This window comes from Gorilla gorilla, chromosome 19, assembly GCF_029281585.2.
Source record: "Gorilla gorilla gorilla isolate KB3781 chromosome 19, NHGRI_mGorGor1-v2.1_pri, whole genome shotgun sequence".
NCBI lineage: Eukaryota > Metazoa > Chordata > Mammalia > Primates > Hominidae > Gorilla > Gorilla gorilla.
In genome coordinates, this window is record NC_073243.2 from 22,509,512 (window position 1) to 22,522,409 (window position 12,898).

Consider the following 12,898-nt stretch of genomic DNA (forward strand, 5'->3'; position numbering starts at 1 on the left):
AGGAGGAATACCTGGAGGGGTGTTGCAGCCGCAGCCACTTTGGAGGCTGGTTACCGCACATGTGGACACAGTTACTTCTCCAATATCCCCATAAAGTAGATGCTCCTAATAGACATATGTTGTAGATGAGGAAACAGAGGTACAGAAATGAGAAGTAACTTGTTCAGATTCACAGTCTTTTAAGTGGTAAAGCTGGATAGAACACAGGCAGGCAGATCCAGTGTTGAGGCCTAAGTCACTGTGCTGTCACGCATCTCAGATGCACTGTGAGCCTGAAGGAACGTGGTGGGCACGAGAGAGCTTCCACTTTGGAAAGCAAAACAGCAGATACGTACAAGGGGGTGCGCTGATGATTGTAAACACAAGTGAAGCAAATGCAAATTGGGAAAGGATGGATGGGAACTCAGGGTCCTAGGAGATGAAGTTGGGGTGACAGAACAGGAAGGGTGGGCCGGGCACAGTGGCTCACGCCTGTAATCCCAGCACTTTGGGAGGCCGAGGCGGGTGGATCACGAGGTCAGGAGATCGAGACCATCCTGGCTAACACAGTGAAACCCCGTCTCTACTAACAGTACAAAAAATTAGCCGGGCGTGGTGGCGGGTGCCTGTAGTCCCAGCTACTTGGGAGGCTGAGGCAGGAGAATGGTGTGAACCCGGGAGGCGGAGCTTGCAGTGAGCCTAGACCACACCACTGCACTCCAGCCTGGGTGACAGAGTGAGACTCTGTCTCAAAAAAAAAAAAAAAAAGAAAGAACAGGAAGGGTGTACCCAAGGGTCTGGGAAGAGGCGACTGTGCAGGGCCAGGGAGTACCAAAGTGGGAGGGCCTCATGGATGGGTTCAGAAGAAGAGTGCTTATTGGTGAGGTTTGGAGATTGCCATTCCCATCACTTCCGGCACAGGAGCTCTTAATTACAAACCTCTCCTTTCCTTCACTCAATTCAGATGACTCTGTCTCATCCATTCGTTCAGGAAATGTCACTGAGCACGTAGCATGTAAGTCAGGCAATAGACTGAACAGGGGAGACATAATAATGGCCGGGCAAGATAAGGTCCTTGGCTACCTGGAGCTTAGAGTCTAGCAGGGGAGACAAGTTACTGGCAAATTCTACCAGAGTGATGAGTGCAATGACAGGAAAGCACGGGGGACTTGAGGTGCAGAGGAAGACACCAGAGCAGTCAGGGATAGGTGTTTTTTTTGTTTTGATTTGTTTTTTTGAGACAGAGTCTCACTCCGTCATCCAGGCTGGATTGCAGTGGCACGATCTCGGCTCACTGCAACTTCTGCCTTCCAGATTCAAGTGATTCTCCTGCCTCAGCCTCCTGAGTAGCTGGGATTACAGGCGCCCGCCACCATGCCCAGCTAATTTTTTTTTTTTTTTTTTGAGATGGAGTCTTGCTCTGTCACCCAGGCTGGAGTGCAGTGGCGTGATCTCGGCTCACTGCAACCTCTGCCTCCTGGGTTTAAGCGATTCTCCTGCTTCAGCCTCCAGAGTAGCTGGGATTACAGGCACACGCCACCATGCCCAGCTAATTTTTGTATTTTTAGTAGAGACGGGGTTTCTGTTGGCCAGGCTGGTCTCGAACTCCTGACCTCAGGTGATCCACCCACCTCAGCCTCCTAAAGTGCTGGGATTACAGGCGTGAGCCACTGCACCCGGCCAGGGATAGGTGTCTTGCATTTAGCAAGTGAGACAAGAGTAGGCCAGATTGGGAAGACTTTTCTCAGCAGAGGGAACAGCCATGCAGAGGCTCAGGGGAGAGCGAGCCAAGATGCTGAGGTGCTTTCCCCTGTTGAAAGCCTGGCTTGTGGGAGGTGGAAGGGGGAGAGCTGGGTGATCTCAGGATCAGAGCAGGGAAGGAGAAGCTAAGGAGGTACTAATGTAGTTCCTCACTGGCATGGAGAGGCCTCTGCACAGGAATGGGCCTCACTCAACCTGTGCTTCTCCCATCCCACCCCCATCCAAGGTGGTGAGGGCAGCCAGGCAGCCGAGTACCCTCTCTGCTTATCTTCCCCTGTAGGGGAAGAATTGGCCCTGCTGCTGTGAATGTGGTCCTCATTCCCAGATGCAGAGCCTGCGGGGCAGGGCGGAGGTTAGGGAAGGGCAGTTGGAGTGGGCGGTGCCCCATCTGGGTCTCCAGGTTTAAGTGTTAATGGGTGCTGCATTCCAGCCTGAAGGAGATGCTCCCTAACGGCGATTAGGATGGCCAGGCTGTGCTTCCCCCACATCCCACCCTCTTTATGGTGGGGATGGGAGAAACTTAAATCCAAAAGTAAAAAATAGGCCGCTGCGGTGGCTCATGCCTGTAATCCCAACACTTTGGGAGGCTGAGGCAGGTGAGGTCAAGAGTTCAAAACCAGCCTGACCAACACGGTGAAACCCCGTCTCCACTAAAAATACAAAAATTAGTCTGACATGGTGGCAGGTGCCTGTAGTCTGAGCTACTTGGGAGGCTGAGGCAGGAGAATCGCTTGAACCTGGGAGGTAGAGGTTGCAGTGAGCTGAGATCATGCCACTGCACTCCAGCCTGGGCGACAGAGCGAGACTCCATTTGAAAAAAAAAAAAAAAGTAAGAAATAAACAGGAAGAAGGGGAGAAATAAAAAGTCTTCTAGGCCAGGCATAGTGGCTCACGCCTGTAATCCTAGCACTTTGCGAGGCCGAGACGGGTGGATCACCTGAGGTCAGTAGTTCAAGACCAGCCTGGCCAACATGGCGAAACCCTGTCTCTACTAAAAATACAAAAAACATTAGCCAGGTATGGTGGTGCAGTGCCTGTAATCCCAGCTACTCGAGAGGCTGAGGAAGGAGAATCGCTTGAACCCAGGAGGTGGAGGTTGCAGTGAGCCAGGCGCAACAGGAGCGAGACTGCATCTCAAAAAAAAAAAAAAAAAAAAAGGCTTCTAATTCCCTGGATTTTTTTTCCCAAGCCCAAACTAAAAGCAGGCTTGAGTCTCCGCCTCCGGTTTCCTGCTGGGGCAAGATAGGGTGAAGGGGACCTGAGCCTGGAGTCCAACCCACGGTGACCCGTCTCCTCGGCCTCCCCTCCATCTGTGATGCTGTGATATAATAAGAAATATATATTTCATCTTTACCCTGGTCTCTGGCACAGAGCTCCTGTAACCCTTGGAATTTCCTGAGTGACAGTGGTGCCAGGAGCATCTGTTGTTATTCATAAGCCCCTTTCAACCATACCTGAGCTGATGCTGATGGGGTGACTCTTGGAGGATGGGGGCTGGTTGCCAGAGGAACCAACCATGTGATTAGAGGGTTGGAACTTTCAACCCCCCTCCCCAGCCTCCACGTAGCAGGGAGAGCTGAAGAGTGAGTTCAATTACCAAGGCCGATGATTTAATCAATCATGCTACATAATGGAGCTTCTATAAAAACCCCAAACAATAGAGTTCAGAGAGCTTCCAGGTTGGAGAAGGCTTGGAGGCGCTGGGAGGATGTCATGCCCAGAGAGGGCACGGAAGCTCCACACCCCTCCTGCAAACCTTGCTGGAAGCAACTCATCCACCTGGTTATTCATCTGTATCCTTTGTGATGTAATTTCCTTCCTTCCTTCCTCCCTCCCTCCCTTCCTTCCTTCCTTCTTTCTTTCCTTCCTTCCTTCTTGACAGAGTCTCACTCTGTTGCCCAGGCTGGAGTGCAGTGGTGCGATCTTGGCTTACTTCAGCCTCCGCCTCCTGAGTTCAAGCGATTCTCCTGCCTCAGCCACCTGAGTAGCTGGGATTACAGGCATGTGCCACCAGGCCTGGCTAATTTTTGTATTTTTAATAGAGACGGGGTTTCACCATGTTGGCCAGGCTAATCTCGAACTCCTGACCTCGAGTGATCTGCCCGTCTTGGCCTCCCAAAGTTCTAGGATTACAGGTGTGAGCCACTGCGGCTGGCCTTTTTTCCCGGCTAATTTTTGTATTTTTTGTAGAGACGTGGTTTCACCACGTTGCCCAGGCTGGTCTCAAGCTCCTGAGCTCAAGCCATCTGCCCACCTCGGCCTCCCAAAGTGCTGGGATTACAGGCGTGAGCCACCCTGGCTGCCCTGTAATATCCTTTAAAACAAACTGGTAAATGTAAGTAAATGTTTCCCTCAGTTTTATGAGCCATTCTATGAAATTATTCAATACAAGGTAGGGGTCGTGGGGACCCCTGAGTTCTAACTGGTCAGTGAGAAGGACAGAAGGCTCGGAGGAGCAGTTGGCATCTGAAGTCAGGGGCAGTCTGTGAGAATGAGCCCTTAAATAGGGGTCTGCACTAACTAGGTACTGAGTGCCAGAACCGAATTAAATTATAGGACACCCAGTTGATGTCTGCAGAGAATTGGAGAATTGCTTGGCACGGGGGAAAAACCCACACATTTGGTGTCACAATGGTATGTGAGAGTATTAAAACATGTTTTTTTTTTCCTTTTTATCACTCCATAAGCAGGGCCTCGGCAGGCCAGTCTCTCTCTCCTAATCCAGTGGTCAGCGCCCCTCCGCTTTACCTCCTGCTTCCCCCTCGCCCTCTCCCGGTCTCCACAGCAGGCTGATTCTGTCACTCTCCTGTGTAAGACAACTCCTCAGAGCCCTCAGGTAAGGCCCAAGCTCCTTACCATGTTCTGCAGGCCCTCTAGAATGAAGCTCCCCTGGGGGAGATTGTGTCTGCTTGTTCACCTGGGTTCCCAGAACCTGGCACGGAGTAGAGGCTCAGTCAAAGTTTGCTAGAGGGATGAATCAATGCCTGCTCCGGCTCCCGCCTCTCTGGCTACATCTGCCTTCATCTCTCCCCATGTGCCCTAGCCTCACGTTCATTCAATTCTCAGATGACCTCTAGTACTTCCCAGAGTACACTGGGTGTTCAAAGGAAAGTCAGATTTCACATGCTCTTCCCTGAAGAAGCTCATGGAACGACTGTGTTTTTCCTACCAAGAACTTAGACTTTGCTCATTCCATCCCTTCAGCCTAGAAGGCTTAGCAACATCTGACCTGTCCTTCAGGGCTCAGCTCAAGTGCTACTACCTATTTATTTATTTATTTATATTTGAGACAGAGTTTTGCTCTTTTCACACAGGCTGGAGTGCAATGGTGCAATCTCAGCTCACTACAACCTCCGCCTCCCAGATTCAAGCAATTATCCTGCCTCAGCCTCCTGAGTAGCTGGGATAACAGGTGCCCGCCACCACACCCGGCTAATGTTTATATTTTTAGTAGAGACGGGGTTTCACCATGTTGACCAAGCTGGTCTCGAACTCCTGACCTCAGGTGATCCACCCACCTCGGCCTCCCAAAGTGCTGGGATTGCAGGTGTGAGCCACCTTGCCCAGCCATTTCTGCCTCTCTCATGAAGTCTGCCTTCATGGTTTTATTCAGCCCAGTGAGAACATTCACCCACTTCTTTGCATTCCCAAGGCCACCTCAGTTCTTTTTTACATGAGAGCTACTGCTTTCATTAATTATTTTATGGACTTATTCACCTAATAACATGAACTGAGAACCTGCTTCGGACAGTACTCATGGTGCGCAGCTGCAGTCCTAGCTCCTTGGAAGGCTGAGGCGGGAGGATCGCATACTGATTTGTAAACCCACTGCAAGGTAAGGAAGCTGAACTGAGACTCCTGCATTAATTTGGGACTCCTGAAAGAAGGTAAAACTGTCTCAAGTTGTTTGCAACCTCTGGCATCTGGCAGAAGCAAATGAAATTTCTCTCTGGAGTAAAACATCTCAAATTTAGGCACTTGGAATTCCTACAGATTAAGATCAATAAAATATAATATTAAACTGGGTACAGTGGTATATACCCATAGTCCCAGCTACTCGGGAGGCTGAGGAGGAGGATCCCTGGAGCCCAGGAGCTTGAGACTGCAGGACACTATAATTGTGCCTGTGAATAGCCACTGCCCTTTAGCCTGGGCAACATAGCAAGACCTATCTCTAAGAGAAAATAAAATATAATAAAATGTAATATAATTTCACAATCATAGACACACAAGGAAACAATCCACCGTGAATGAGAGTCAGCAGAAACAACGACTGTAAATTTAGATCTGTAAGGATATTGAAAATTGGAATAAAAACAAAACTATGAATGAAGAATTAAGAAAATGTGGAGGCCGGGTGCAGTGGCTCACACCTGTAATCCCAGCACTTTGGGAGGCCAAGGCAGGTGGATCACGCGGTCAGGAGACCGAGACCATCCTAGCTAACACGGTGAAACCCCATCTCTACTAAAAAATACAAATTAGCTGGGCATGGTGGCAGGCGCCTGTAGTCCCAGCTGCTTGGGGGGCTGAGGCAGGAGAATGGCTTGAACCCGGGAATGCAGAGCTTGCAGTGAGATGAGATTGCGCCATTGCACTCCAGCCTGGGCAACAGAGCAAGACTCCACCTCCAAAAAAAAAAAAAAAGAAAAGAAAAGAAAATGTGGAATAGGCCAGGCATGGTGGCTCATGCCTGCAATCTCAGCTCTTTGGGAGGCCGAGGTAGGAGGATTGCTTGAGCTCAGGAGTTTGAGACCAGCTTTGACAATATAATGAGACTCCATCTCTACTTATTTAAAAAAAAAAAAAAAAAGGGGCCAGGCGCGGTGGCTCACACCTATAATCCCAGCACTTTGGAAGGCTGAGGTGGCGCATGCCTGTAGTCGCAGCTACTCAGGAGGCTGAGGCAGAAGAATCGCTTGAACCCAGGAGGCAGAGGTTGCAGTGAGCTGAGATCACGCCACTGCACTCCAGCCCGGGCGACAGAGCGAGACTCCGTCTCAAAAAAAAAAAAGGGCTGGGCGTGGTGGCTCACACCTGTAATCCCAGCAGTTTGGGAGCCCAAGGCAGGTGAATTACCTGAGGTCAGAAGTTCAAGACCAGCCTTGCCCAACATGGTGAAACCCCATCTCTGCTAAAAATACAAAAATTAGCCAGGCGTGGTGGCACACACTTGTAATCCTTAGGAGGCTGAGGCACGAGAATCCCTTGAACCTGGGAGGCAGAGGCTGCAATGAGCCGAGATCGTGCCACTGCATGCCAGCCTGGGAGGCAGAGTGAGACACTGTCTCAAAAAAAAAAAAAAACACACACACACACTCCCAAAACCAAAAAAAAAAAAAAACAACAACAACCAAAAGAGAGAATGTGAAATGAAAAATGAGAAAGCAACAAGATCCCATCTATACAAAAATAAAAATAAAAAATTAGGTGGACATGGTGATGCATGCCTGTAATCTGAGCTACTTAGAAAGCTGAGGTGAGAGGATCGATTGAGCCCAGGAGTTTGAGGCTGCAGTGAGCTATGATCACATCGCATCACTGTACTCTAGCCTGGGCCACAGAGCAAAACCTTGTCCAAAAAAAAAAAAAAAAAAGAAAGAAAGAAAAAAGAAAACAAAAAGAAAGCTGGGCACGGTGGCACACACCTGTGGTGTAGTCCCAGCTCCTCAGGAGGTTGATCTGAGGTGAGAGAATCATTTGTTGCCCAGGTTATTCTCAAACTCCTGGCCTCAAGTGATCCTCCCGCCTTTGCCTCCCAAAATGATGGGATTACAGGCATGAGCCACCATGCTGGGCCGAGTCCAGGAGTTTGAATCGGCCTGGGCTGGGCAGTATAGCTCCTCTCTCTCTTTTTTTCTTTTTTTTTCTTTGAAACAAGTTCTTGCTCTGTGGCCCAGGCTGGAGTGTGATGGCACCATCATGGCTCACTGAAGCCTCAAATTCCTGGGTTCAAGCGATCCTCCCACTTCAGCCTCCCAACTAACTGGGACTACAGGTGCATGCAACCAGGCTTGACTGATTTTTAATTTTATTTTTGTAGAGACAGGGGTCTCACTATTTCGCCCAGGCTGGTCTTGAACTCCTGGCCTCAAGCAATCTTCCCACCTGGGCCTCCCAAAGTGCTGGGATTACAGGTATGACCCATCACACCCAGCCGAAACAATTAATTAATTACTATTTGGTTTTATTCGAGACAGGCTCTCGCTCTGTCGCCCAGGCTGGAATGCAGTGGCAGGATCTTAGCTCACTGCAATGTCCACCTCCTGGTTTCAAGCAATTCTGCTGCCTCAGCCTCCTGAGTAGCTGGGACTACAGGTGCTTGCCACTATGCCCGGCTAATTTTTGTTATGTTTTGTAGAGACAGAGTTTCATCAGGTTGCATAGGCTAGTCTCAAAGTCCTAGGCTCAAGCGATCTTCCAGCCTCAGCCTCCCAAAAGTGCTGGGATTACAGATGTGAGCCACAGCTCCTGGCACAATTAATTAATTTTTTAAAAAATAATAAAGCAACAGAAGACTATAAAAGATGACCAGGGACATTAAAGAGACAAAAGTATCTTTGGCTGAAAAAATGACATGAAAAATGTAATTGCTGAAGTTTAAGAAAAACTCTTTTTTTTTGAGACAGTCTCGCTCTGTCGCCCAGGCTGGAGTGCAGTGGCACAATCTCGGCTCACTGCAACCTCCACCTCCCAGGTTTAAGGGATTCTCCTGCCTCAGCCTCCCAAGTAGCTGGGATTACAGGCATGTGCCACCACACTCAGCTAATTTTCATATTTTTAGTAGAGACAGGGATTCACCATGTTGACCAGGCTGGTCTTGAACTCCTGACATCAGGTGATCCACCCACCTCGGCCTCCCAAAGTGCTGGGATTACAGGCGTGAGCCACCATGCCCAGCCCCCCAAAAATACTCTTAAATATGACATAAAAAGCACTAAAAGAAAAAAATGAATAAATTAGACTCCACCCAAATTTAAAACTTTTTATTTTCCAAAGACACTGTTAAGAAAATAAAAGGGGCTAGGCATGGTGGCTCACACCTGTATCTCAGCACTTTGGAAGGCCAAGGCGGGTGAATCACCTAAGGTCAGGAGCTCGAGACCAGCCTAGCCAACATGGCGAAACCCCATCTCTACTAAAAATACAAAAATTAGCCAGGCATGGTGGGGTGTGCCTGTAATCCCAGCTACTCGGAAGGCTGAGGCAAGAGAATCGCTTGAACCCGGGAGGCGGAGGTTGCTGTGCGCCAAGATTGCCCCACTTCACTCCAGCCTGGGCAAAAGAGTGAGACTCCGTCTAATAAATAAATAAATAAAGGTACATGGACGGCAAATAAGCACATGAAAAGATACTCAACACATTAATCATTAGACAAATGCAAAGTAAAACCAAAATGATGGCTGGGTGCAGTGGCTCACGCCTGTAATCCCAGCACTTTGGGAGGTCAAGGCAAGTGGATCATCTGAAGTCAGGAGTTCAAGATTAGCCTGGCCAACATGGTGAAACTCCGTTGCTACTAAAAATACAAAAATTAGCTGGGCATAGTGGCACATGTCTGTAGCCCCAACTACTTGGGAGGCCAAGGCAGGAGGATCGCTTGTACTTGGGAGGCAGAGGTTGCAGTGAGCTGAGATCATGTCACTGCACTCCAGCCTGGACGACAGAGCAGGACTCCATCTAAACAAACAAACAAAAAACCACAATGAGATATCACTATGGCACTGACTAGAATGGCTAAAATTAGAAAGTGTTGCTGAAGATGTAGAGCAACTGGAACTTTCATACTCTGCTGGGAAGACTTTGAAATGGTACAACCAGCTGGATGCAGCAGCTCACATGTGTAATCCCAGCATTTGGGGAGGCAGAGGCAGGAGGATTGCTTAAAGCCAAGAGTTTGAGACTAGCCTGGGCAACACAGTGAGACCTTATCTCTACTAAAAATTAAAAAAAAAATTAGCCAGGCATTGTGGCATGCACCCATGGCCTCAGGTGCTTGGGAGGCTGAGGTGGGAGGATCATTTAAGCCTAGGAGTTTGAGGCTACAGTGAGCTATGATCATACCACTGCACTCCATCCTGGTTGATAGAGTGAGACTTTCTTGCTAAAAATAAATAAATAAATAGGCCAGGTGTGATGGCTCACACCTGTGATCCCAGCACTTTGCGAGGCCGAGGCGGGTGGATCACGAGGTCAGGAGATCAAGGCCATCCTGGCTAACACGTGAAACCCCGTCTCTACTAAAAATACAAAAAAAATTAGCTGGGCGTGGTGGTGGGTACCTGTAGTCCCAGCTACTCGGGAGGCTGAGGCAGGAGAATGGCATGAATCCAGGAGGTGGAGCTTGCAGTGAGCCGAGATCACGCCACTGCACTCTAGCCTGAGCGACAGAGCGAGACTCTGTCTCAAATAAATAAATAAATAAATAGCCAGGCGCGGTAGCTCACACCCATAATCCCAGCACTTTGAGAGGCTGAGGGGGGCAGATCACTTAAGGTCAGGAGTTCAAGACCAGCCTGGCCAACATGGCAAAACCCCATCTCTACTAAAAATACAAAAATTAGCTGGGTATGGTGGCTCGCACCTGTATTCCTAGCTACTCGGGAGGCTGAGGCAGGAGAATCATTTGAACCCAGGAGATGGAGGTTGCAGTGAGACAAGATGGCACCACTGCACTCCAGCCTGGGCGACAGAGTGAGACTTTGTCTCAAAAAAATTTTTTCTTGGCCAGGCACAGTGGCTCACACCTGCACTTTGGGAGGCTGAGGTGGGTGGATCACCTGAGGTCAGGAGTTCGAGACCAGCCTGGCCAACATGATTAAACCCCGTCTCTACTAAAAATACAAAAAATTAGCTGGGCATGGTGGCACATACCTGTAATTGCAGCTACTCAGGAGGCTGAGACAGGAGAATCACTTGAACCCAGGAGGCAGAGGTTGCAGTGAGCCGAGATGGCACCACTGCACTCCAGCCTGGGCAACAAGAGCAAAACTCCGTCTCAAAAAAAACCTTTTTTTAATTTTAATAAATAAATGAAATGAAATGGTAAAACCACTTTGGAAAACAGTTTTTTTTGGTTTCTTAAAAAATTAAACATACCTGGCCAGGCGCGGTGGCTCATGCCTGTAATCTCAGCACTTTGGGAGGCCGAGGCAGGCGGATCATGAGGTCAGGAGATCGAGACCATCCTGGCTAACATGATGAAACCCCGTCTCTACTAAAAAATACAAAAAAAATTATCCGGGCGTGGTGGTGGGCACCTGTAGTCCCAGCTACTCGGGAGGCTGAGGCAGGAGAATGGCATGAACCTGGGAGGCGGAGCTTGCAGTAAGCTGAGTTCACACCACTGCACTCCAGCCTGGGTGACAGAGCGAGACTCTGTCTCAAAAAAAAAAAAAAAAATCAAACATACTAATTTTATGACCCAGACATTCCACTCCTAGGTATTTACCAAAGACAAGGGGAAACATATGTCCACACAAAGACTTAAAGATGAGTGGTCACAGCAGCTTTATTCATAATAGGTGAAAACTAGAAACAACCCAAATGTTTATCAACAGGTGAATGTATAAACAAATTATGATACATCCATACAATGGAATACTACTCGGCACTAAAAGGGGATGAATACTGATGATACATACAATATCATGAATGAATCTCAAAATAGTTATTCTGAGTAAAAGAAGGCAGGCAAAAAAGAATGCATACTGTCCAATTCTATTTACATAAACTTCTAGGAAATGCAAGCTAGTCTAGAGTGACGGCAACAGATCAGTGGTTGTCTGAGGAACGAGGGGCAGAAGAGATTACAAAGGGACATAAGGAAACTTTAGGGGTGGCAATATGTTCATTACTGTGGTTATGGTGATGGTTTCATGAGTGCACACATTTGTCAAAACTTATCAAATCACAGGCTTTAAATATGGGCAGTTTATTGAATGTCAATTATACCTCAATAAAGCTGTAAAAAAAAAACTCCAGTGGATAAAAATAATTCAAATATCCATCATTAGGATACTAGATTTGAAAAGTAATATATTTATATAATGGACTACTACTTCGTAATAAAAAATAACTACTAATATACACAACAGCATAGATGAATCTCAAAAAGATTATGTTGAGTGAAATAAGCCAAAAACAAAAAAACTGAATAAGCACTCCATTTATAAGATCTAGAGCAGGTAAAGTGATCATTGTTTTTTGTTTTTTTTTTTAATCCTTTTTGTGTGTGTTTGGGGGGGGGGCAGGGTGAATGGAGTCTTACTCTGTCACCAGGCTGGAGTGCAGTGGCACAATCTCAGCTCACTGCAAGCTCCACCTCCCGGGTTCATGCTATTCTCCTGCCTCAGCCTCCCGAGTAGCTGGGACTACAGGCGCCTGCCACCAGGCCCGGCTAATTTTTTTTTTTTTTTTTTTTTTTTTTTTTTGTATTTTTAGTAGAGACGGGGTTTTCACCGTGTTAGCCAGGATGGTCTCCATCTCCTGACCTCGTGATCCACCCGCCTCAGCCTCCCAAAGTGCTAGGATTACAGGTGTGAGCCACTGTGCCTGGCCAAGTAGAGTAATTTTCATATGAGTATAACAACAACCAAAAAATAAAATTTAAAAACCCTTCCATGTAAGGATTAAACAGCACATCAGATGTAACCAAAGAGAGAATTAGTGAACTGGAAGACAGACTGGAAGAGATTACCTGAATGTATCACCAAGACACAAAGAGATGAAAGATACAGGAGACAGGTTAAAAGACACAGAGTACAGAATGAAAAGGTCTAGAACACTCCTAATCAGAGTTGGCAAAGGAGAGAGCACAGACGACAGAGGAAAAATAATATCTGGATGGTTTCTGAGAACTTTCCAATATGATAAAATACGATAAAAGATGTGAATTCATACATACAGGAAATACAACATATTGAGCAGAATAAATAGAATAAATAAATATCTAGATACATTGTGACAAAACTACAAAACACCAATGATATCTTAAAAGCAGGGAGTAAAGAGAGATCATCTACACAACAAGGATTAGACTGAGGAGACTTCTTTACAACCAACATGTATCAGGCCTATTATATGCCCACACTGTCCTAGGTACTTAGAACACAAGTATGAACAAGCCAGGCCCAGCCCCTACCCTGTGGAGCTACAG